At 47.0% G+C, this 24,806-nt stretch overlaps 1 protein-coding gene across 1 annotated transcript in view; it reads left to right on the plus strand.

Moving 5' to 3' along the window:
• The window catches only part of POLN (DNA polymerase nu), a 1,535,958-nt gene that overhangs the window by 333,018 nt on the left and 1,178,134 nt on the right, over positions 1 to 24,806 (plus strand). The gene's annotated exons all lie outside the window — the stretch shown is intronic.

The following is a 24,806-nucleotide window of genomic DNA, read 5'->3' on the forward strand; positions in this document are numbered from 1 at the left end:
GGTCATACAGAAAATTCTGTAATTGCATATAATGAAATTTCTAACAAAACCTCCTTCAGCCTTGTGGGCATTGCGTTACACCACCATGCGAGACCTGCATGATTGCTCTCAGCATAACTGTAGTATCCTAGAGGGGGACCTGCTGTATCCTTCCCTGGCCTGTAGCAGGCACACCATCAACACACGAGGCGGGAGGCAGAGAGCGGTTTCAAACACCTCTTTATTTGTTAACAGCAATCATAGAACTGGCTTCCCTTCCCGTCCCTCCCCTTGTCCCCTGTCACGTGATACGGGTGTTTATCGACACCACACCCCCCAATACTAACCATGAACTCCACTCTAGTTCATTTCCTCGATGAGTCTTTGAGGTTTCATTTGCGCTCTTTGTGGTCTCAAGTCCCGTGGTTCTTCAAAGGTCTGGGGCCATGGGTTTCCTTTGGTGCTGGATTCTTCCCCATCCCTCTCACACAGTGAGTCCCACTCTGCACTTGGGAGAGGTGAGCTTTTACGGCTTTGAACTTGTTTCGCTATGACCACGTCTCCAGGTTCGAAGTAATTTTCTTGGGCTCTTCTCTTCGGCTCCTCTCTTCATCTCGTCCTTTTTCCGGGAGTCTTGTTCTCGCATTTCCTGGTCCTCTTGGTACCTTTCTTCTTCTGGGGTTATGTGCGTGATTTGGGTCCTTATGCTCCTACCAGACATCACCTCGGCAGAGGTCTTTCCTGTGGTGTCATGCAGAGTGTTTCGGTAGCCACTCATGAGCTGACATTACAACTTCTCTACTGGCTCTCCTGTGAGTCGCACAATTTGTACTGTTTGCTTGTTGTTGCTCAGGAAACGCTCCACAGTGCTGTTTGCCTGCGTCCACAGCAGTGTTATTTTCTTGTGGTGGAATCCCATGTATTCTGCGAATGTCTTAAAATCCTGCCCTGTGAATGGGGGCCCATTATCTGACTTTACTACCTTCGGGATGACGTAGATGGCAAACATTCTGTCAAGAGCAGGAATGGTGTGAAATGCTGAGGTGGATGGCACGATGTGTATGTCTGGGAAGCGAGAATATTCATCAACTGCCACAAGTATGTGTTCTCCCCCTTCCAGTAGTCCAAAAACATGTACTGCCACTTCTTCCCATGCTCCTTCTGGCAGAGCTGTTATGTTCAATGGCTCTGGTCGTGTGTGGGTTTGACAGCAGGGGTGGGGTAGTGTTTAGTAGATCCTCTACTTGTGCGTTGAGGTGTCTCAGCATCCGTTTGGTGGATACGATGCCCCGGTGTCCTTCATGTGCCAACTCTAACATATTCACACCTTCATTCTCAGTCTTTGGGGACTTACCAGTTTTGTGCCCTTTAGCAGTAGCCAATCTTCTGATTTGGCCAGTTCATCCTTCACGGCGAGAAGACATGCGATGTCTTGCTTGACATCTTCCCTCATGTTTTCCTTCAGCTGCCGGGCTTGTTTCCAGTGTCCAGTTTCCAGGCACCTTAGGATGACTTGTAGTCCTTGGTCGTTGTTTGTTTCCTGGGCAATAAGGTGGGGCTCAAGTCCTTGTATCACGTACCGGATGTATTGGTCCGCTATGGACGGAAAGGGTTGGGACTCCTTGCAGAGGTGCCGAGAAAGAAAATCAGCAGGGTTGTGCTCTTTCCCCAGCCTGTGGATTATGTTGAAGTGCAGCCTTAATGCCCATCTTGCTATGCGCGGCAGCATCTTGGCTTGCAGAATTCCATAGATAAACAGCAGTGCCTAATGGTCTGTGACGATTGTAAAGGGTTTCCCATATAGGAATAGATGAAAGTGCTCACAGGCCCATACCACCGGTAGTCCTCCTTTTTCAGCCTGTAAATAGGCTTGCTCGGTCTTGGACAGGCTTCGGCTGGCATAAGACACGATGTGTCTTGACTGCCTGTCTCTTTTGCCCAGTTCAGGATGGCTCCGAGGCCCACAGGGCTGGCGTCCACTACTAGTTCAGTGGCTTTCTTTTGGTTGAAGTTCGCCATATTCTGGACATCGGAAATGCGTTGTTTTATTAGGGGTACGCCTGTTGGCATTCTTCCGTCCACTTGAATTCTGCATTTTGTTTTGTGAGTGCCCCGAGGGGTTCACTGACAGATGCAAAGTATTTGATATAGCGAGTACAGTAGCTTGCCAAACCAAGGAATGATCGTAAATCCGTCGTGGAGCTGGGTGGTTGTGCTTCTGTTTGGGCACTGACCTTTTCTGGGTCTAGTGTCATTCGGTTTGGTGAAAATATGTGTCCAAAGAAACACAATGTCTGTTTTTTGAACTCGCATTTATCCTTGTTCAGGGTGAGGTGAGCCTCCTCTAGGGCCATGCACACTCTCATGAGCCGACGAGCGAAGGCCAAGAGAAAAGGCCAGTGCTCTTTGCAGCTGTGCTTCGAGCACGTTTCTACTCCCTCCAGCCGGATGCTGGATCAGCTGTTCGTTTCGCATTTGGAACAACCATGTGTTCCTTTGTCCCCCACGCCGCCACGTGTTCAGACGACACAGATTCCCCCAAGATGGATGCCGCCGATGTCCTCGTTGCTATGGCAACATCTACAACAACAAATGGTGCCACGCAATTCACTGCCGCAGGCCCAGGTTCTCAATCTCTGCGTCCACTTGCCTGCCCCTCCCATCCTGCTTTAAGTGGAGGGGGAGAGGGCCGTGATGTTAAGCCGATGAGTGAATGCCAAGAGAAAAGGCCAGTGCTCTTTGCAGCTCTTCGCTGCTCGATTGCCGCAGACCCTTGTCACTCTTAAGGTAAGGAGTTTGCAGCCAGACTAACGATCAGAGACACATTTGGTTCCCTACCACTGCCTACGAGTGCTCGCAACTCCAGCTGGTCCCCACGCCCACTGTAAGAGCGCCCTCCTCCAAGCCACCAGTCTCCCTGAAAACAGCTATGACGACCCGTATCACACCTGATCCGAACTCGCTCATCTCAAACCTCATCTTACTGAATGCCACCCCACCTGTGTCCACCACCCTAGAAAATGGGACCCCCTGTAATTACTGTGATGCCACATTTTTCCACCACCAGTGTTAACTGCAATGTATTGAAACCCACCTCACCCGTGTCCACCACTCTAGAAAATGGGACCCCTGATGTAATTACTGTTATGCCACATTTTTCCACCACCAATGTTAACTGCAATGTATTGAATGTTACCCTACCCAGTCCTCCTCACCCTAAAAACCAGACCACCAAGACTGTCAAGGACAGAACCACCCATTCACCCACCGCCCCACTCTCCATGCCCCTCTTACTCCTCTAGTCTCTGCAGAACCGTGCCACAAATGCGCCATGTTCAATGCCAGGTCTCTCAATGCTCATGCTCTAGACATACATAACCTCATCTCCACCCACAACCTTGACCTTCTCATGATAACAGAAACCTGGATACATGAAGCCTCAGGCCCCGCACTCGTCCCCTGGCTACACTATCATCAGGCAAGATCGCCCATCTAAATGTGGAGGTATAGCGCTAATACCCAAAGACCGCCTAGCCATTAGAAAGCTAGAGAAATCTATGAACAGTAACAGTGACTACCTCCAACTCAAACTTAGCCTCTCTCCCCACTGCACCATTGCTATACACCTTGTCTACCGCCCCACAGGTCCCCTAGGTGACTTCCAGGCCTCACTCACTCTCCTCCTCACCGACAATCTTAAGAAACCGTCCAAAGTAATCCTACCCGGTGACGTCAACTTAGATCTCTATGACCCACAGGACCCAGCTGCTAAATCTCTCAACTCAACCCTTGAGACCCTAGGGTTCAAGAAAACCATCTCAGACCCCACTCACTAGTCAGAACCCTGGATTGGATAGCTCAACATAACTGCCCTATTACCATCACGGGAAATACCCCCACTCCATGGTCTGACCACCGCATCATCTCTTTCAACATACCTACCTCGATCTCCTCCACTCCCAATCTCCAGCCCTTGGCTCCAGCCCTCCCAAGAAGCTCTCGCCAACTAACTAAAGAAAGACTACTACCCTTTCTCCAAGGCCCAGCCTTCAGACCACCTTTCTCCACTGATCCAGAAACCCTTGCACTCTCATACGAGGCTGCTATCAAATCAGCTGTCAACTCCATAGCCCAGCTCAAACCCTGCAAACAGAAACCCATGAGTCACTCCAATACGTGGTTCATCCCTGACCTCCTCATACTTCGCACCGAAAAACGGAAAGGCCTCACACGATGGCAAACCTCCCACTCGGATAAAGACAAACTCGACTTCAACGACCGCTCTAAAGAGTACAAGAAGGCAATCATCCTTGCCAAAGCTAAATCCTTCGAAGCCAGAATCTCTGATGCTAACTACAATACAAAAGAAATCTTCTCTATCTTCAGAGAATTAGAGACCCCAACCCCCGCCCCCCCAAACTTCACCAAAGACAAGACGTGGTGTGACGAAATTCAAACAGCCATGCACAACAAACTTAGCACACTCCAATCCAAAATTCAGTCAACTAAACACTCGCTCCCCACCACCGCCAACCCTTCCCCTCCTACCCCCCTGGACTCCTCCCCACTTTTTTCGTTCAAAGCCATACAGGAACAAGACATGATCAACCTCAGGAGGACCCTAAAACCGTCCAACTGCAATGGTGACTCCTGTCCTGCCTCTATTATCAAAGACTGTGCCATTACCCTCGCACCATTCCTGACCGCCTTCGTCAACGCTTTGTTTGCCACTGCAAAAGTCCCTTCCTGCCTCAAGGAAGCTTGGGTCCGCCCCCATCTAAAAAAAAAAAAAACACTTGGCCCTACCGCCCTGCATAACTACAGGCCCATCACCACCGTCCCCTTCTTGCTCAAGATACTGAACAAAGCAGCCTACCTGCAGGTGTAGCACTTCATCAAAGAAAACAGTCTCTTAGGGCTATGTCAGTCTGGCTTTCGCCCTAGGCAAGGGACTGAAACGGCATTACTGGACCTAAAAAACCAGATTGTCGATGCCAGAGACCTAGGCAAGCCAGCCCTACTCTTACTCCTCGACCTCTCTGCAGCATTTGACCTCGTAGACCATTTCGTCCTATGCCACCACCTCTCCACCACAGCCAGATTCTCCCCAGATGCCATGACCTGGATCACCTCCTTCCTGCAAGACAGAACCATGCAAGTATTCTCTGACTTGGCCTCCACCTCACCCACCATCATGCTATGTGGAGTAGCACAAGGCTCCTGTCTCTCTCCCACGCTTTACAACATCTTTAATCGCCTACTCTTTCTCATCCTTGATGTTTTGGGTATCTCCTACAAAAACTATGCGGACGATACCCAAATCCTCCTCGCCCTCACTGGCAACTACGACACTGACTCCACCATGCTTAACGACATCTGCAACAACATCCAGGCTTGGATGGCAGCTAATGGACTATGCCTCAACTCTGACAAGACTCAACTCCTCCTGGTAGGCTCCCCTGACAACTCCCAGTATCAGACGCAGTTAAAACTCTGAGTTTGTTTGTTTTATTTATTTATATAGCGCTCCAGACCCAGAGGTAGAAGGGCGCTTAAGGAAGCGGTTACATAGTGTGATATATACAATACAGTACACAATATACATTTTCATAATATTTTCATAATACAACTATTTGCACAGTTTACCAGCAAAATAAGCCACATTTTGATAATGCAACTATTTACACAATTTACAAGCTAAAATAAGCTATCGGGAGAGTTCTCATATACTTGCGAGAGGAGGTAAGTGCTACTTTTTGTTCAGTAGCCATCCAATAACATGTTTCCTAAAAATATGAAAGGACTCAATAGTTTTGATGTTGAGTGGTAAGGTGTTCCAGAGTTGGGAGGAAAGCACTGTGAAGCTCGCGCCTCCTGCTCTTTTTAAGGTAAATCTAGGCACTGTCAGGCATAAGGTATTGGAAGATCAGGTAGTTCTGGTGGCAGATTTCATGGTAAATTTATTAGTGAGATACGGTGGAGGCTAGGTGGTCTAAGGCCTTGTATGTGAGGCAAATGGTTTTTAAGTCATTTTTTTGTTTTATGGAGAGCCATTTGCAAGATTTCCTGGCTGTGGAGATGTGTTCTCGCCTGGGGATGTTGAGTGCTGCACGTAGTGCATTGTTTAGGAGTACCTGAAGTTTGTTAATTATAGATTGGTTAGCGCCTAGGTACAGGCTATTGCAGTAGTCCAGTTTGAACTGTATGAGGGCCCTGGCGAGTGTGAGGCAACTATTAGAGGATAGGAAGGGTCTGCTGGCCCTAATCAGCTTGCCTGTGTGGGCAGTAGCTGAGGCGGTCATGTTGATTTGTTTGGAGAGGTTGGTGTTAGCATCAAGGTAAAAACCGAGGGTTTTCACACTTTTAACAATGGGGATGGTATTACCATTGATGATGATGTTGTATCTAGGGCTAAGTTTTGACAAGTTACTGGGAGAGCCGACAGTGAGAATCTCTGTCTTTTCATCATTCAGGCATAGGCCGTGTGTAACCATCCATGCCTGAATGATGGGAAAGATTTTGTTAATCTGGGTGATGTCAGCGTTGTAGTTGCCTGAGATGTTGAGGAGTATATGGGTGTCGTCTGCATAGTTGGTGTAGGTGACACCCAGATGGTCCAGTTTGTTGAATAGAGGCTTTGTAAATATGTTCTACAAAGTGGGGGAGACACAGGAGCCTTGTGGGACTCTGCATGTGATGGGGATAGGGTCAGCAGCTGCTATTGTGGAAAAAACCCTCATAGTTCTATTCGCCAGAAAGGATTGTATCCATGTGGTGGCGGAAGAGGAGAAGTGAGCAGCGGTAGATAGGTGGCTGCAGAGGATTTTGTGATCGACTAAATCGAATGCCGCTGAGAGGTCTAAAAGGAGTAGTGGTGGCATTACCTTTGTCTTTGATTTCATCAATCTGACTTTTGACGGCAACAAGGGCAGTTTATGTTCCATGTTGAGGTCTAAAGCCCGATTGACGTATACCAAGCAATTGGTTGGATTCCAGATATTCCTGAATTTAGAGGTAGGCGACTCTGTCCAAGATTTTTAATAGGAATGGGACGGTAGTGATGGGTCTATAATTGGTGGGTATGGCTGGGCCTAGTGATTGTTTTTTCAAGAGTGGTAGAACCCAGGATTGTTTTAGATTACTGGGGACTGAGTTATTGGCGAAGGATAGGTTAATTAGTTTGGTGATGAAAGGGGATAGATCTCTGGCTGCGTCTTTTATGATTTGGGCACGACAGCTGTCCCCTTGGCAATTTGAAGGTTTTAAGGATGTGATGATTTTTTGAACTTCTAATTGCATTGGCTTCGATTGACGTTGGTGGACTTGGGCTGGTAGACTTACTGCTGGAGATTTGTTGACGTTTGTCCTCAATTTTGGTTTGGAGTCCTGTGATTTTGTTGTTAAGGGTGTTCTGGATGCTGGTGCACCAGGGTTTGTCTTTCGTGCAGGTGTCTATAGGTGGATTGGGATTTTCAAATTCTTTTTAGTATTTTAAATAGTTCTTTGGTGCATGAACCTGCCTGATCTACCCTAACGTTATAAGCATTTTTTTGGTGCGAATTATATCCCTTTTATATAATGAAGATAAGTTTGTAAGATTGGATTTATTTTCAGTTGATGGATTAGTTTTCCATAGGAGTTCTAATTTAGCTTTCTTTTTCGTGAGTAGTTTGAGTTCAGGGGTGTACCAAGAGTTCAGATGAGCTCTAGGTTTACCTTTACGTAGTTTCAATGGGGCGATGGTATCAATGGCATTGGCCATGGAGTCGCTGAAGGTGTCAATCAGTAGGTTTAGATCAGCATTGGCCGGTAGTGCGTTTAGGGTGGGTAGGACCAGGGGTAATAAGGCTTCGGCAGTAATTTTGCGTTTATTTCTGGTCGGACAGGCTGGTGCCATTAGGCACTTTTTAGGTACTGCATGATTGATGTTAATTTCAAGGATGATGAGATAGTGATCCGTCCATGCGAGAGGTTGGGGGTCCTTGCAGGTGGTGTTACAGTTGAGAACCTCTACCCAGTTGATAATTCTACCTTTCTGGTGGGTGGGTAAAACACTGAGTTGTGCGAAGCCGTGCTCCGTTAATTAACGCAGCTAGGCCATTTCGAAGGCTAGACTACTGCAATGTACTCTTCCTAGGAACCTCCACTAAAAACCTAGATGGACTCCAAGTCATCCAGAACAACACTCTCCATGCAGCTCAAGGCATCTCCAAAAGAGAGCACATTACTGATGACAGGAAAGCAGCCCACTGGCTTCCAATAAAAGAAAGGATCTTATTCAAAACCCTGACACTGACCCACAAGTGCATCCACCTCACCACTCCAGAATACCTCTCACAAACGATCCACCCCTCCACTTCCACAAGACCAACCAAAACACCCTACGCCAACATGGTTTGTGTGCCCATGGTAAGAAGAACCAGAGCAGGTGGCTCCAGCTTCCCCTACCTCGCACCCTCACATTGGAATGCCCGACCTCCCACCCTCCGAGGTGAGACATCCCTCATGGCATTTCGCAAATCCATGAAAACTGCGCTCTTCACCTGAAGTATGCCATGATCTACAGCTAAACCTGTTACAACACAAAATGTACCATGCTCACATGTATATTATATGTACCCTAATGTATATTGTTCAAACGTAAAACAAAATGTACCTTGCTCACATGTATATTATATGTATCCTAACTTATATCGCTCAAATGTAAAACTAAAGCTCCCATGTGCCCTTCCCCAGTAACTAAGTTCCCTGCAAGTAACAGCGCCTCAATGCCCTAGGGCTGCTGTGCACTATATAAATGTAATAAATAAATAAATTAGTGTTTTATCGTGTTGCTCTTGTGTCTGCCCGAACACTAGGATGTCATTGTTGTAGTTCAAGCAGTTGGGTATATGCTTGATAACATTGTGTATCTCAGACTGAAATATTTCTGCCGCTGACGAGACACCAAAACTGAGGCACTTTAACCTGTATAAGCCCAGGTGGGTGGCGAATTTAGTGATGTAACGGGATGTCTTTTTGAGCTGCAGTTAATAGTACCCCTTGTTGAGGTCTAACTTGGAGAATATAGTTCCCACGTTTAGGGGATGCACCATGTCCGTAATGCGTGGGGCTTGGTGGCATTCACGAAGGATGGCCTCATTTGGTCGCTGCATGTCCACGCAGATGCGGATGTCTGAGTCTTTCTTGGGCACAGGCACTATTGGGGATACCCACGGGGTGGGGCCTTCAGCTGGTTCGATGATGTCGGCTTCCAGTAGCTTTGGTAATTCTTCTTCTACTTGATTTGTATGTGCATAGGGATTCCCTTGTAATGCTGTGCAACTGGGGTTATTCCTGTGTCAATGTGCAGTTTAATCTGATGGCCTTTCAATTTTCCCAGTCCTTTCAAGCACCGGGCGGGAGCCTTACTCAACCGCCCGGTGCTGATGTTGCACGGGGAGCCGGCGCTCCGACCCGCTGGTGCAACACAGTGCCGTCGGCGGGAGCCCTGCTCAACCGGCCAGAGTTGTAGGGTTAGAAGAACGGGTGGTGCCTCTCTGCCCACCTGCAGGGAGCTGCTATGCTCTGGACCCACTTCTGACCTTCGGCGGGAACTCTCCTCCGCCTTGCTGGTGGAGCTGCTGCTCGAGTGGCTCATTCAATTCTAGCCACAAGCGCGGTGACACGAATGTTTCGGGTCTGTCAGCGCCTCATCGCCAATATAGTAGCCTAGAGGGGGGTACCTGCTGCATCCTTTCCTGGCCTTCAGCATTCACACCATGAACACACGAGGCGGGAGGCGGAGAGGGGTACAAACACCTCTTTATTTGCTAACAGCAATCATAGAACTGGCTTCCCTTCCCGCCACCCGCTCCTCCCCTTCCCGTGCCCTCTGTCATGTGATACGTGTGTCTGACGACATCACAGTAACCATGTTATACAACATCGCCTTTAATAGAGCTTTCGACTACATGGAACAGGACCAGATTCAGCGACTTCCTCTTGATTTATGACATTTTGCGTGTCACTGGGCATACCCACACCCCGGTAAGAGATTAACATCATAGCCACAGAGCCTTACGGGCTCTTGTGTTTGCGCCAACCAATAATTTTGTTTTGAGATTCTTCATGCTCACCGCTTTAGCAATTCTGCTCTGACTGTGTATCATGTGCGCCCAGTCCATGAGAAATGAAATGCTGGCTATGACAGTTTGCCACTTTTGTGCTCGCCACAAAACAATCCCAATATTGTATTTCTTTTTATTATCACAAACCTTGCTGTCTCAATTTCCATGGTCTCATTCAGATCTGTATTTACTATTCCTAACTACAAGATTAGTTTATTATGCAACCATTATATACTATTCTTTTACGTTTTTATTGATGCATACATTTCAGAATTCGTTTTACAAATCTTCAATAGACATTGTCACAGCAACATAAAAATGCAAAAAATCATCTTGTCAAGTCCTCTGGCGATATCAATAAGCTTTTAGTTTTTATTATAAAATATGTTGAAGTGGGCTCCCGGGTCTCTAACTCAGGTTCCCATCTCCAAAAAGGCTTCATACAAGATTTGTTCACTATAGACAGTGTACTCCTACTTCCTAGGCTGACCCTAATCTTGGGATGCTTAAAGGCCATAAACCTTATCTAGCATCTGTCTATCTTCTTTAGGGCTTCCTACGTGACGTAACCCAGAAAAGCCTGATGGTTTAGTCTTACCGTTTTTCCCGTGATAGTCTTTCCCTCGATATCCTTTTCTATCCTTATACTCCTGCTATACTCCTTTCCTCTCCTGGTCGTATCACTTCTCTTGTCTCCACTCTGTCTCCATCATCTTTTTATTCCTCCTCTCACTCCCCCTCTCTATTCCCCTTACCCCAGTTGGTCTTATTGCCTGTCCCCACTCTCCTCCTCACTCTGCCTCTCACCCCTCCATGTTAAGTCCCTCCTAATTCTGCTGATCATACTCCTTTTTCTAACGCGCTCTCACACATCCATACATACAACACAATTGATACCACCATCACTCTCTCCAAACGCGCCAAAACACTCCTACAAATCCTCCTCCGCCTGCTGCACACACCTCTTTGTTTGCTTGGTCCTCCTTCACCTCCTCCGACTTCACCCAAGCACCTTTCACTGCTGATTGACTCTCTTAGATTTGTATATCCCCCCCTCCTGTCTAGAAACATCCTGAGCTTCCATTGGATACTTTGGTCAGCTGTTTCCTTGGCCCAATCTCTATATTGTCCATTTCCAGCTCATCCCATCTCATTCTCATGTGGGCTGGAATTTCGTCTGGGAGACTTCACAGGGCATTAGCCCCACCCGTTTTAGCCTCAATTTTCTTTCTGCAGTTCGGTCTCTGCCATTGTTTGTGCTTTGGTCTTAAGTCACTGTCCACAAATGTTTTGATGCAAGTTCCCAGGTCTCTTCTAGTACTGTGTAGCTCCCTGCTGGTTACAACTCTGCCCCACTGCTGCCCTGTAACATGTCCGGATATTCTGTGGTAAATGTTCAGCCCTCCAAAATGGGGAAGGAAAGACTTTTTCCTAAGGCAACCACTTCTTCCTTTCTGGCCCAGGCTGGTGTTGGCCATTAAACACAGAGGCATTGTGATACTCGTAGTCCTTGATTTTTGTCACTGGACAATACTACCTCCCGGGATCCAGTATCCACTCCAGTGATATGAGAAGTATGGTGCATGGTGGTAGTTGTAGTCTCTCACATCAGGATACTAGGCATTCTGATCGCTCTGTCTCTGGGAAACCACCTGAAAGATTAGAAAGAGAGACCTGACCAGAACAGAGGCTAATGGGCCTTATGATAGTGAAAGAGGTACCAATGCACATTCTGGGGAGCAAGCTACACGATGTCCTCTCCACTCCCTGACACCACCTCTGGGATACATCTGGCTCGGTCCTGATGCTGGTAAGCCACCTACCCCAGTTTGCTCTGGCCCCAATGAAATGGTCCTATTCATCAACCTGTACATTCCATTGTTTCATCTTGTTGACTACTATCATCCTCAATTATGATCTCAATGCTATTTAACAGCATACGGGCAAGGGCCGCACAACAGAGAGAGCTGCAAGGGAAAAGCCCCAGAATTCTAGCGTTTGGAGAACAGCTGGTGGGACGGTGCTGACCCGGACATATGTAGCAAGCAGGCACCATAACGAACAGAGCTGCTACGTGGCTGCAGATAGCAGAACAAAGCGAAGAAATACTATCACATGGAACGAATCCACTTACAGCCCCATGTTAGAGGCCTGTGTAAGGCCAAAGCAGAAGGATATGGAACACTGGTTGACAACAGACCAGCATAAGGATCATCAAGGTGTGCCCAAAGTGGGTAATAGATATATTTAAGGGTATTGGAAGCCACTGGCATACACCGGACTTTGACGGGCCATAGCACAACACAACGCTATGGAGCAGGGGCGCACTCGAGGGGCAGCCACACTAACAGGGCGGCACTCCCTGCGGGGCCCGCTCTGCAGTAAACCGAAGGCAACAATCCGCCCGTACACGGGACTATAGCACTGCGCACAACAAGATCAGAAGATCCCCGCCACGGGTCGAGCTTCAGTGAGACACCAGTGCTACAGGGTGACATTGCAACTTGAGCAACTCCTGGGATTGGAGGTGCATACAAAGAGCCGGATAGGTACGCCGGCATTGGCATTGCCCAAGACTGCGAAACGGCAGAACGAACATGGGGCTGCATTGCTCGTAACAGAGTTTAAAGCTGAGGAGCACAAGACGCAACAATGACATCTAAGCCAAACAAGTGTAAAGGGAAACAGCCATCTATAGAAGCGTTTGCCAAACCAACACAACCAACAGTGGATACGAAAGAGACAGGGCAAGATGCGCGAAGTGAAGATGCCCCCGGACGGAGTGATCAAAAGATTCTGGAGGCCATAGCAGAGTTGAAGTCGTCACTAGAATTCAAAAATGACGCTATCAGTATTGATGTGACCTCCTGAGGCAAAATGTCAGGGTGCTGATGGAACGCACAGGGGTGCTGGAGAAAGAGGTGAAGGCCAACGCAGGCAGTTGTAGCATGAATTCAAGAGAGGTCTACATGCTGCAACAACAGGTGCGCAACCTAGAGAATAGAGCGGAAGAGGAGGAACGCTGTGCATTGTCGGGGTCCCGGAAGGAGAAGGCTCAGACCAACACATTTCATCAAAAACATGCTGTTGCAAGAGATAGGAGCTGAGTCACTCACCCAAGAGTTCAGTTGAAAGAGCGCACCAAGCCTTGACAAAGAAGCCGCCACCCGGAGCCCCACCCCGCCCGATCATAGCTAAGATATTAAACTATAAGGACAGAGAGAGGATCCTTGAACACTTTCAGAAAGGCGGTACTGTAAGCAGAGCCTCAGCAACCATCACGTACCCAGACTACACTTTCTTTGTGCAGAAGCAGAGAATGAATTATGTGCCGGTCAAGAAGAGGCTGCGTGCAGCTAGTTTTAAATACATGTTGCTCTACCCGGTAAAGATGAAGGTCTTACATAAAGACCGAGCGTTCTTTTTTGAGACTCTGGAGGACGTGAACACTTGGTTGGAAACATTGAACTTTCCCTTGGCGACGGATGACCAGACGAGAAGCGGAAGTGATAAGTGAACCCACTTTGCTTGAATATTGTACATTTTAACTGTTTAGCAGCTAACGTGTAATAGATTTGACATAAACATTTGGATTGCGCAAACAGTATTGATGTACAAGTAGCTAAATGCAGGAACACCAGTGGCGCTTAATTTAAGTCGGCAACAGGATCACACTATCACCCCCATTAGGTTAGATTAGGTAAGATACCAGTAGTACAGTATCCTCTCACTGCACTCCAAACACTGGCGGCTGGCCATGGTCAGAGAGAAATGTGGGGATGCCTGAGCATCGTATTCTAAGCTGGGCAAATGTTGGGGATAGTTGGGGAGAGGGAGGTGGGAACAGTTGGGGTAGTTAGGTGGAAGTTGGCCTACAGACACGCACAACAGGGGGTGAAAGGAGGGGGGTATTGGAAGGTGAAATTGATGACGCGGTACGAAGATGGGTGAACTAAAGATAGCAACCTGGAATGTCAGGGGTCTGAACAGTTACATCAAACGGAACAGGGTAATGGCATATTTAAGGCACCAGAAAATTGATATAGCCGTCTTGCAAGAAACGCACCTGACCAAAGACAAACAAGATACCTTGGCACGGAAATGGGGAGGGGTGACCACGGGTTCCAAATATACAGCATATGCCAGAGGAGTGCTGGCATATGCCGTATATTTGGAACCGATGGTTCCGTTCAGGGTCCTTCTGACTGGCCTAGATATGGAAGGCAGAATGCTCATACTTGGGGGTAGAGTGGAAAACAGGGAAGTATGCATCATAAATCCATATGCCCCTAATCATGATACAGCTGCATATTTCTAATCATTGTATACCAAGATAGGCCCGCACAGAGATGGAGCGCTAATATGGGGTGGAGATTTTAATTGTACGCTGGACCCGGTGATGGATAGGTCAGATGGTAAATTTGTGCATCTAGCCCCGGCAGCGAAAGCACTAAGCAAGTTGTTGCACGCATTTAAGCTGATAGATGTGTGGAGAACGAAGCATCAGCAGGAAAGGGTGCATTCCCATCGTAACGTTCCCACAAATCTCTACACGAGATTGGACTATGTGTTTGCGGGAGAGGAAGTGCTAGGAGAGTTTATACAGGCTGACTACAAAGCTAGGGTCCCCTCGGACCATGTCCCACTGATTGTCACGTGGCAGGTGAAATTGATGACGCGGTACGAAGATGGGTGAACTAAAGATAGCAACCTGGAATGTCAGGGGTCTGAACAGTTGCATCAAACGGAACAGGGTAATGGCATATTTAAGGCACCAGAAAATTGATATAGCCGTCTTACAAGAAACGCACCTGACCAAAGACAAACAAGATACCTTGGCACGGAAATGGGGAGGGGTGACCATGGGTTCCAAATATACAGCATATGCCAGAGGAGTGCTGGCATATGCCGTATATTTGGAACCGATGGTTCCGTTCAGGTTAGCGCCTGGATATGGAAGGCAGAATGCTCATACTTGGGGGTAGAGTGGAAAACAGGGAAGTATGCATCATAAATCCATACGCCCCTAATCATGATACAGCTGCATATTTCTGATCATTGTATACCAAGATAGGCCCGCACAGAGATGGAGCGCTAATATGGGGTGGAGATTTTAATTGTACGCTGGACCCGGTGATGGATAGGTCAGATGGTAAATTTGTGCATCTAGCCCCGGCAGCAAAAGCACTAAGCAAGTTGTTGCACGCATTTAAGCTGATAGATGTGTGGAGAACGAAGCATCAGCAGGAATGGGTGCATTCCCATCATAACGTTCCCACAAATCTCTACACGAGATTGGACTATGTGTTTGCGGGAGAGGAAGTGCTAGGAGAGTTTATACAGGCTGACTACAAAGCTAGGGTCCCCTCGGACCATGTCCCACTGATTGTCATGTGGCAGGTTCTCCTCGCCCCTCGGTGTAGGATTCCAACATGGAAACTCATGGTGGAAGCACTCAGAGACACAGGGTTCCAAGAACAAAATAAGGGAGGAGGTGAAGGAATACTTCAGGCATAACAAGGGCAGCGTGAGTTCAGCGAGGGGCGGCCATATCGAAGTCAAAAGGGATACAAGAGGTCATTTTACGAGATTTACGGGTGACGGAGAGCAAGTTAGAAGATATAGCGCAAACAGGTGAAGGGTCTCTACAAGAAGCAAAGGAGGTGACCCGCCTACACAAGAATGCAGGCGGCATTGGGATAGGTTAAATAATCTACGCTATAAGAAATACATTGAGAGACAGCACGCAGAAGGGGACAAGCCGGGCTACTTGCTAGCTTGGCTCTATAAAAGCGAGAACAAGCAGGAACCATTTAGAGCAGTTGCAGGAATGGATGGGGGCTGTACGAAACACAGGAAGGGGTAAACAATTGTTTTTTTTTCCGAATACTATAAGCGTTTGCATGAAGAGACCTAAGAGTGTGATGTGGCAGAGATACAGGACGCATTGTCCGAGATCAGCCTTCCCAAACTCAGTGTGCAAGAGCGTGATAGATTAGAGGTCCCCATTACAATAGAGGAATTGGAACAGGTGATCAAAGGACTGCCAATGGGTAAAGCCCCCGGGGCACATGGGCTCCCAAGTGAATTTTATAAGGAATACAAGACAGATATCCTAACTCCACTGTTGGAAATGCTTAATGAATCACTGGAAGCGGGCAGATTGCCCGAGTCCTTAAGGGAGTCGTTGATAGTCCCCCTTCTGAAACCGAATAAGCCAGATACAGACTGTGGTTGTTAGGGAGAATTCTCATTTCATGGCTAATTTCCCTTACCTAGTGAGTCCCTCAGCAGCTTTGCTGGATCTCTGGAGTTGTTTCTTTTCCACTGGTAAGAGTGTGAGCTTTTCACCACTATTACTTGTATTTTGCTATGTGATTTTACCTGTTTATGGGATTGTGGGCTCTGGAGTACATCACTTTAGTAGCCCCCTTCTTTGTGTGTGTCACAAAGCACCTTCTGTGCAGTGGCACAGGGTGGTCGTTTAGACCTCCCACCGACTCCATTTCTGATGTGACTACTGTCCCCCAGAAAAGGGTAAAGTTACCATTAACTTTACTTAGTCAAAACTAACCACAGATCCAGTACACCCCATCTTACATGGAGTACTGGAAGGGTTAACTTTTACCTCTTTTCATCTGTACCTCTTAGAGCATTGTTTCTCTTTTTTAACATTTAGACATGGCTGGTGGCAGTGGTATCTAAACTTTTATACCACGATTATATTAGATAAACGTGGTATTGTTCTTGGCTATTATATTAGCCTCGAACATAAACCTGCTTGACCAAATTGTCTTTCTATTGGCTCCGGTTGGGTTTATTCGATTCGCCATTTCTTTTTGTTAAAGTCCTTCTTGTGTTTTACTTTGCGCGGCAAACTAGGTTCGCCTTCTTTGTTCACTGTCTTTTGGCGGGCTTCTACCTAGAAGCCCTCCTCACAGTGCCTGGGTGTCTAGGTGGGCTGAATGTGAGGGAGGGGTACAGTCACCCCCTGCACAGGGTATCCTAGGAAACCCAAGTCGCACTTTGTCATGATTGGCCAGGGTAGTTGTCCGGGCTGGACAACCCCGCTGCTGGGTAATTGACAGCCAGGCTGTGTGAATGTTTTTTTTTTTTCTCGCATAAAAGGCATGTCGCTTGGGCTAGAAGTCAAGAGAGTCGCCACTGGGACTACAAGGAACCGAAGAGAAGCAGAGAGAACGACGACTGCTGCAACTACCCCGTCCCGGTGAAGCCCTGCTGCAGTCCTGAGCTATCTGCCCTTCAACGAATAAGAGGAGATCCAGTCCGGAATCTTCTTCCCTTGAGCTTGGTGGGGATAACCAGCTCATCTTCCACAGCCAGAGGATCCAATTCCTTGGTCGAAATCGCTGCACACAGCTGTAGTGGTCCGGATAGCCATTTGGAGAGCCTCTCCTGTGTTTTTAAGGAGCGCACCTTTTATTCGTTGTCGCTGCTGCCGGCTTCATCCCTGTGTGGTGCAGACCCCCTTCAGAGGTCCTCCTTCACAACAAAGCTCCTGGAATCGTGGGTCTGCCGGAAACCAACAGGAACAACTGCCAGGGCACCAGTTGCATCATTGGAATAAGGTAATGTGTTCTGCTTGAGGAAACTGGGTGAACCCCTCTTCTTCATTTCCAAGGCTTGCCCTTATCTTCTCTCCTTCTTATAACTTTTGCTTCCGAACATTGACAATATCGAAGTACTCTTGGCTATGTTGAATCGTGAACTATCTGACTGTGTGATCTTCAGCAACAGGCCCCGGTGTCACTTGACCCTGGCTCCGGCCCTTTGACTTTTGAACTCTTGCCTATGAGTGTTTCTCGATTCTGTCTGCCTAACCAAAATATTGCCTGTGATTTTTGCCTCCAACTCCCTCTGAGCATCTCAGGTGCTAAGTGTGTTTTTGCCCCGGTAGCATTTCATGTCACGGATACGCGTTTAGTTAGTAGACCGAACTGTCAAAAAGTGATCGCAATCGTATTCGCGGTAACGTGTTTTGTGTATAACACCGGTTCATTCAAACACAGGGTACTTACCTTGAGACATACTGTGCAAAGTCAATTGGTTAGTTGTAGTATATTTAACGTGTGGTTTTTGTTTAAGTTTAATAGAAGTGTTGTGTTTATAACAAATGGTTTAAAAATAAATGTACTTATATTTTTCTACCTGAAACCTTGCGTCAGTGTTTGCTTGAGTCACAGTAATTGTGGTCCCTTGTGTAATCTCTGCTACTGCTCATATACTCTTGAGATAGGCCTGGCTGCTCCGCCACTGCTACCACTCTGACATAGTAGTACAGGCCAGTACCAAAGGTAAAACTTGTATTGCCACCTGTGGACTTAATTGTGTGTAGTGGTCCCTAAGGGCACTGCACGGGATTCTGCCTAACAGTGACTCATATAGACCCCTGTCGCTGCTGAATCAAGATGGGAAGATACTCACAGGAGTGATGTCGCTCATGCTCAAACCGATCATAGCCAGGCTCATACATTCAGACCAGACAGGATATGTCCAGCATAGGAATATTACCCTTATCTTGCTCAGGCTGCACCACGTGATAGATTGTACTCAAGACGATACACAACAATGTGTGGTGACATCGCTGGACGCAGTCAAGGTGTTTGACTCAGTCAGATGGCCATGGCAGCTAGCAGTGTTGGAGAGGCTCGGAATGGGACCAACATATATCAGATGGGTGTGTCTGTTGTATAGCGAACCAGTAGCCAGAGTCAAAACGGGCACAATCATCTCAGAACAATGGAAATTAAGTAAGGGTACCAGACAGGGGTGTCTGTGGTCTCCGATGCTCTTCATTCTGGCATTAGAGCCATTGGCAGTATATTTACGAGTTAAATATGGGGAGGCAGGTATAGATACACCGGGAGGAAGGCATTTTATCTCATTGTATGCAGACGATATGCTGCTTTACTTGCAACATCCCGAGACAAACGTCCAATATATTCTAGATGTCATTGAGCGATACGCTGTGTAATCGGGTATAACAATTAACCCACAAAAATCGAGCCTGTTTCCACTACAATGGTATATGGGAAAGCCGGTGTGCGCGCTGCCGGAGTTGCCGTTTAGATGGGAACCAGACACGTTGCGTTACTTGGGGGTGGACATTTATCATGATCCTCAGATAGAACACACACACAACACAGGGAGAGCAATGAACGGCATAGATAATTCTATTTCCTTCTGGGCTAGATTGCCGCTATCCATGATAGGTCGAGCAGCGCTGCTGAAGATGGTGGTACTCCCACGACTCCTGCACTTTTTCATGAATGTTCCGTTTGCGATACCCAGATCATTCTTCAATAGGCTGCATATTATATGTAGGTACTTCCTGTGGCATAACCTAAGTTGCAGGGTGGCACTTTGGAAGCTCCAGAATGCATACGAACTAGGCGGTATAAGACTGCCCAACTTCAAGGTGTACTTTATTGCTAGCCAGTTGCAGTTTGTAGCCAAATGTCTGGCAAATGGACCAATGCATGAGTCGCGGCTGCTGCAAAGGACAGGGACCCAGTTCTTTATAAACAAAGTTATATGGCTATCGGACACTTGCAGAGTCCGTTCGCACAGGCTTATGAAACAAGGGTGCATAATGTGGCATAGAGCGTGCCAGCTAATAGGTAATGGCACGCCGTATTCCCCACAGATTCCGCTTGTGGAAATAAAAATTGTTTAAAAAAAAGAAGAAATTTAGTATTTGGGTGGGTGATGGCGCACCCACTGAATAAGGGTGCAAATAGTTTGCATCTTGAGGTTTTCGTGGCTAAGAAAAATTGGGAATTGCCCCAGATGTGCTGTCGAAGCTTTGTGACATGCCTTCCGACAATGGCCACTTCTTTAGATGTCAAGCTGATGACAGCCTAGAAATGTTTCCGGTGTCTCAGCAGTTGCCATATCTTTAAAGGCTGAAGTATGACAGCAATGAGAGCAAATATCAACATCGACGTGGAGAGGCAGGCCTTTTTGGTATTGTAGTTCATTCAGCCAAAGAGGCATGGGCCAATCCTGAACCAAGCCGGACCAGGGAATTTTCTCTAGTCTACGTAGGGGCAGAGGTGATGAGGGAGCACAGCCAACCACTGCTATTGTCCACGAAAGATACAGATATGCAACGAATTCCATAAGCCTCAGCAGTGGGAGTGAGGCTAGCCCTGCACTCCTAAGAATGTTTGTGCATTACTTCGGATGCGTGGGACCACCAAGTGGTTACTGAGGGCTATTACCTCCTATTCATAAACTGTCAGTGGGATAGACCCCCATCTTCGCAACTTTGACAGCTACCACACTCTTTACTGCGGCATGAGATTTTGACCTTGCTTGAGAGGAACACCATACAAGGTGTGCCCAGAGCGTAACTAAACCCGCAGTGGTACTCCCACTATTTCCTTGATGCCGAAAATGGAATGCAATCCATCTTGGACATAAGGGAACTTGAACAAGTTCCTCAGGAAAGATACATTCAAGATGGTAACACTCTCGCAGATCCTACAGGCCCTGGAGTTACAGGATTGATTGGTGTCACTCGACCTCTAGGGTGCTTACTTTCATTTGTCCATCCATTCCAAGTACAGAAAGTATTTGATTGTTTTCATGCCCATTTCCATTTTCTGATACTGCCTATTGGTGTAATCCGTGCCCGATGGTCTTAACCTTGTTGTTGTTGGTGCTGTCAACAAGTCTAAGGAGAGGGGAGGATTCACATCTTCCATTACCTAGATGATTGGCTCATCAGAGCCCGTTCCATGAAAACAGGTCTGATACCTTCTCAGCCACACCCATCACTCTTGCACAAACTGGGCTTATCCCTAAACTTGCAGAACTCTGGTGTGACACCTTCACAAATGCCCCTGTTCGTTCTTAGAAAGGCTTTTCCACCCAAGTACAGGGCTCTACACATTCAGCAGATGGTCAGAACGTTTCAGAGCTCCCGCTCCCTACCAGACTTTCTATGGTTGCTGGGCCTCATGCATTCATCTGGTGTTAGAAGCTCAACTTAAGATTAAATCACTTTAATAGGCTATGTGACAAATCTGGTCAATTCGTCTTTTCTCCCCAGAGCGGAGCCACCCCCTGTGAGGCTAGGGAGGTGAGCCTGCTCTGCAAGACACTCTCTAAGAGTATGGGGAAAGTGGGACCTCACTGGGAGTGACTCCCTCTCGGGGACAAGGACTCCCAGTCCGATAAGGACCTTCCAGACCGGAAGACATTGTCACCCTACATGGGACTTGTACAAGCTAATTTTATTCCTGTTTTGACTCCACCAACCCGTGACAGCCCTTCCTTCTGGTTGGCTTCAGGCAATGCTGAATTTTATCTGAGCACCAAAGATACGGAAGAACAACACACCATTCCTGTTCATAATGACATACTTAAACAGGAGAGGAACTACGAATGTAGAGAAGGAAACCTCCTACATAGGAGTGTGTGCGATTCCCTACGCAGAGGCGAGCCCTCTGGAGGAGACGTCCTGAAGTGGCAGATCCACTCTGGGCCACGGAACCCGCTGGAGCGTGGAGAGCGAGGCCAATGCTAGCTGAACGGTATTACCCAAATTGGCCTTTTACAATTGACCTTTTGCACAATTGACCTAATTATAGTGGTCCTAATTTACCTTCTGCACAATTAACATTTATATTATTTGAGTTATTTTATATATGTATTGGGTTGGTTTTGGATTATAAATAATATAAGGGGATTGGGTGGGGGGTTGCAGGGGGTTTTGGATTGGGTGGGGTGTTGCGGGGGGTGTCCCCCCGCATGTATGTCCTAATTGACCTTCTAAATTAGGTCAATTCTCCCGAGGTCAATTGTGAAAAGGTCAATTAGTATACAACCAGCTGAACGCCGAAAGGCTGGTGTTTTCTCAGACCGTGAAGTCCAGGTCAGGGAAAGAGGCGGAAACAAAGAATCAGCCATTTCCTTTGGTGGTACAACCGCAGACACGCTGTGATGGGTTGCAAGCCTAGTAGCAGACACCACCACCAACTCGCTGGGGGAAGTCCAGATCCCTGAGCTCTATGCTTGAAAGGACATTAGCAGTGGAGACAAGCAGTAACAGGGAACACTCCCAACAGAGAGACTATCACTGAGCAGTATGAATAGGCTTGCGAAAGCCATCAAGGTCAGGGGAGCCTGACAAATCTGAACTGGAAACCACCCCTATTGAATCGGACTAAGAATGGTACAACCATTGTGAAGAAAGACTGGGCAAGCCAACAAGGATACGGGAGACTGAGAAAGCTGAGCGGGAAAGGGCCCCAAGTGAGTTGGAACAAGAAAGGTAAGAGCATTGTGAATCAAGGTGGGGGAAATCCGACAAGGTTACGGGAGCCTGAGAAACCAGAGCGAGCATGCAAGAGCCCAAGTGAATCAGAACGAGTAAGATACGGACATTGTGAATCAAGGCTGGGAAAGCCAACCAGGTTACAGGACCCTGAGAAACACTACGGGCAAACGCCCTATGTTAGTCAGGTATGAATTGTCACAAACATTTTGTATCAAGTCTAGCAAAGCCGCCAACATTACGGGACACTGAGAAACCATGTGAAACAGAGGGAATGGAATACAAACATTTTGTAGCAATGTTGGGAAAGCTGATAAGGTTGCTGCAGCCTGAGGAATCTCGATTGGGAAAATGCCCTGTGTGAATTACGTGAATTGAGAGAAAGCAATACTGCCAGAAACGACTCAGGGCATTGGGGAGTCCAAGACCCAAAAAACAGGTGAAGAGAACTGTGTTAAAAGGGACACTGGAGTGGTCTTGAGAAAACTCTTGTTTTCCAGAGGAAGAGGAAACCATAAAATCAAACCTTTATATTGATTAACAAAGTCTGCAAGAAAGACATGAACTTACTTTGTTATATAAATGAACTTGGAATTATTGACAGATCATCCAAGTGATTGGGCCAGGTAGAAGCTGAAGATAGAGGTCATTGCTCTACGTTCTCTTTTAGTTTAGTTTTCCTAAGTGGTAGGAACAGAGAAGTTGTATAGTATTTTGGAGCAAGGACTGTTTCCCTTGATCAGCACCATTAGTTTTTAGGTGGGGAACCTCTTTGGCAATCATGGGGGGATACTACTGTGGTTACAGATGGCTCCATGAAAAGCTGGGAGGCACACCCAACAAGCACACAACAAGCTGATGTGAGCGGGCTATGGTCCCCAGCAGAAACAAAGCATCTCATAAACTGTTGGATTTGAGGGCTTTCAAGGAGCCTAGCCCTTTTGGGATCCCCTCAAGTGAATCTGTTCACCTGCAGTTTCAATAGGAAGTGGAAGCTGTTCTGCACAGGGGAATTTCCCCCAGTAGGAGCACTGAATGATGCTTTTGTGGTGGACTGGCACTTTCCACTTCTAGACAATTTCCCATCATCCCTCCGATTCTCAGGAGGTTGTGAAGTTTCAGGACCATGATGATCCTGATTGCCAGGAGGACATGACATGTGGAACTCCTGGCCATGGCCATCTGCCTCCTGTGGCATCTACAACAGAGCACGGACTGGCTCCCACAGAGGCGAGTAATTGGTAATGTATCCAAGCATCAGCACCCTAAGCCTGCATGCAGAGCTTCTGAAAGAATGAGGTACAATGACTTGGACCTTTCGGAGATGTTCTGGAGGTGTTGTTTTTCGCAAGATGACCAAAAGGTTGCTGTGGGGATTCCACTGGAAGAAATATTGGAGCTGGTGCTATATACCTAGGGTTATCCAATTTCTCTCAAACATGTTTCCTCCGGCTCCCTTCCATGTGCCGAACTGGGGTGTAAACCTGCTCTTGACCTTCTTGATGGAGGCACCCATCAAGCCCATGTTATTGTGACCACTGAGACCTCTTAACCTGGAAGACCATATTTTTGGTGAGCCCCCATTTATGGTATTCACCAAAGTCAAAGTAACACTTAGACTTAGACCTACTTTTCTGACCAAAGTTGTCTCAGTATTTTACCTTTTCTAAAAGATTTACCTCAGTCTTCAACTCTCTGCCTCACCCATCTAAAGAGGAGGAGAGGTTTCTTAGATTAAAGCCCAGGAGGTATCTAAGTTTCTATATTTCAAAGTCAAGTGCCTTTAGAATGGATGACCAAATGTTTGTGGGTTACGATGGTCTTACACTAGGTAGATCAGTGACAAAACTAACTTTAGCTAGATGGATGTTTTTTTGTATTTTGTAATTACTTTCAGGAATGTTCTTTTTCCATGATCGGCTGAAGCTGCTGCAATGTATCTAAGCTGAGAAATCTGTGGGAGGAACATCTATCAAAGATTATAGTGGAGGTAAGTAATTTGTTTGTCTAATACCTCCCCAGCTACCTCTGTTTCGGAGTATCCCAGAGTAATCATAATCTCTGCTGCCTTCAGTAACCACATTCGGTATAATAACTCATCTTTGAAGAAGTCTCCTGTCACTGGATCCTTTACCCTCTGATATGGTTCCATCATTTATCATTATCATTTTGTAAAACCTTTGGCATTCTGAAAAACAGATTGGTAGAATAATATGAATTCACATCAGTCTTGTGTGTCGTTTCAGCAATCCAATTAAGGAGAAACTATCTCAGACTGTGTAACCACATGTCAATGTAGGAGAAACTACCTCAGTTTAAAAAAAAAAATGTATTTACTTGTTTGAAACACATTTGCGATTATTACAAGATGAGCGTTCATGATGTGAAGAAAAAGGTGTATGTAAAGTTTGTGG

This window comes from Ambystoma mexicanum, chromosome 6q (genome assembly GCF_040938575.1).
Source record: "Ambystoma mexicanum isolate Mex_15411 chromosome 6q, UKY_AmexF1_1, whole genome shotgun sequence".
Lineage (NCBI taxonomy): Eukaryota > Metazoa > Chordata > Amphibia > Caudata > Ambystomatidae > Ambystoma > Ambystoma mexicanum.